The sequence below is a fragment of the Rhodnius prolixus genome, unplaced genomic scaffold, assembly GCF_049639745.1.
Source record: "Rhodnius prolixus isolate KJV_2025 unplaced genomic scaffold, Rpr scaffold_2, whole genome shotgun sequence".
Lineage (NCBI taxonomy): Eukaryota > Metazoa > Arthropoda > Insecta > Hemiptera > Reduviidae > Rhodnius > Rhodnius prolixus.
In genome coordinates, this window is record NW_027411592.1 from 23,835,360 (window position 1) to 23,837,901 (window position 2,542).

Consider the following 2,542-nt stretch of genomic DNA (forward strand, 5'->3'; position numbering starts at 1 on the left):
TTTAATATAATTAAAAGTAAACTAAGTTTTGTTAAATCTCTACTATTTTTAGTTTATTTGACTGAAAAAAAAGCTTGACACTTTAGTTCTTTCTGGAGCCGGTAGATAACGCTCATACTCGGACAATATTTTTATAAATGAAGTAACCAGAACCATAAATTATCCTTTACTTTCCTGAAATTTGATAAATAGATGATATATAACAATTATCGGAATGAATTCTTAACTTGACAAATTATCTCTCATTGCCGTCTAGTTATTTCCTCTCTAATCAACCTGTGAGTAATTTGACCAGATAGTGAAATTTCTATCTTTGACAATAACTTCATTTTCATAAAAGATTTCCTCCCTTCAATAAATTCAATTTCTCTTTCTCTGTAATGAATTAAGCGTTTATATTTAAAGAATACATTTTAATTTTTTACAGAAATTTTTAATTATGTCTGCAAAAATCTGTAATAATAACCAATCCAATGCTCAATCAAATTTCTCACATTTAAATGTCAGAACCTAGAGGGTTAAGAATGATTAATACAAGCAAGTGTATCCAGAGATTTAAACTTGAAATAAATTGTAAAACTTAATAGTGATTTTATCAATAGCATCTTGTAAGCTTTTTGTAAGCAATTTTCTGTACAATCGCTGTATTAAATGAGTAAATTATCACAGAAATGGCTGTATTTAATTTATTTAAGACATAATTTCTTACTAAAACAAAACAATCTTCTGCTTCGAGATGCTGCTCTTACCTTATAAACAATAATATTAATCTCTTATTTCTAATAAAGAAAGTTTAGCTATCATGTGTACTTCTATTCCAGGCAAAATATGGAGGTTGTAGTATGAATCCGGCCAGAAGTTTCGGACCTGCTTTACTCTCTTCCACTTGGGATTTCCATTGGGTAAGGGAATTATTCAATTTACTTTTTATTACTTATCTTCACCTTTATTGCTTATCTTCATTATAAAATATAGTGTTGTGCAGCTGTTTCACAAAAATTACTTTCAATGTTTTAGATATACTGGACAGCCACCTGTTTGGGCGCAATAGTGGCAGCATCCCTTTATAGAGCATTTTTCGAAAGAGAAATCTATGAAGATCCTCCTGCCAATCCAAAGAGAGATGAAGTTCATCCCATATAAAGCATTTCTAAGTTATTTCGCTTTTAGCATTAAACAAAATAAATAAATAAATAAAATACTTGGAACAAAGTCAATAGATTTATAATTAGACAAAAATGGCATTTAGTCATTATCTAGATAGTGATGTCTTCATTTCTGAAGGCATAATTATTTAAATAAAAATTAGTCAATTTTCTGTAGGCAGTACAAATCAAAGATTGTAAATAAAAATGAGATTATTCTTGTAGATAATAATAGGTCGTTACGAGATTTCAGATAACCAGAGGTTTTCTTTAGCGATAAAAAAACCAGGAATGTCTTCTAAATTATTATATCCTTTAGAAAAAGAAGGGAAACATTTAGAAAAGCAGATGCAAACTGGAGTAAACATTTTAGGGGTTCATGAGCTTTATTGGGAATAATACATTCTCCTTTTTCTTTAAATGAAAACTCGAGTTTGTGTTTCCTTCAGCCTTAAATCTTAAGAATAATTGGTTTCAATATAAAAATTATTGGACAGCAGTCAATGATTACGGATTATAAAATATATTAGCCCAACATTAACTGACACTCAGAAATCTCTAATTCTTCTCTATCTTATTATCTGATCAAAATGATGTCACTACTTTTCGGATATCGGAAAGTGTATTATATTCTATTTTTAATTTACTAATTGCATTTCTGATAGCTAAATAGCTTTGTAACAAATCTGTTGGAAAACAAGCAATCAAGTTGCAAGCTTATGAATCCCTATTAAACAATTTCTGGAAAATGGTTACCTTAATTTTTTTTAAGAAAATTTGCGTTCAATTAAAAATTAATAATATAAAGTTTATATATATATTGTTATGACATAAATATATTGTACTTTGTTATTTTCATTTGATACATGTGAACTTCAACAATATCATTTGAAATCATAGTTCACATTCCATTTATTTATCTATCGTACTTTCTACTGAACATTTTTAAGAAAAATATTAATGTCTATACAAAAATCATTGGCCAGCCCTCTAATATTTCAAAGAAAATGATATTAAAGAAATAATACTCGTTTAGTTAATACGAGAACTTCAATACTGCTTGGAAACAAAGTGAAGATTTTCCATTCCGTATATAGAAGATTGTCTTTATTTTATTAACAGTACTAAGATAATAGAATGTCTAGGGAATGTAAAGCTTAGTGTATTCTGAATCTGTTCTTGACTTTGTCAACTTTAGTAATATGAGCTCTTAAGTTCCTTCTAGGATTTGTGTACCAAATATCATTAATTGTAGGGATGGAAGAAAACTCTAATTTTAAATTAGTTTGTATTTTTTTTATAAATAAGTATGGGTTAAGAGAATGTATATAGAAGTTATTTTTATTTGTACGTTAGTCTCTCTAAATTCAATTAGGTTTCTTATAAATGTATATAAA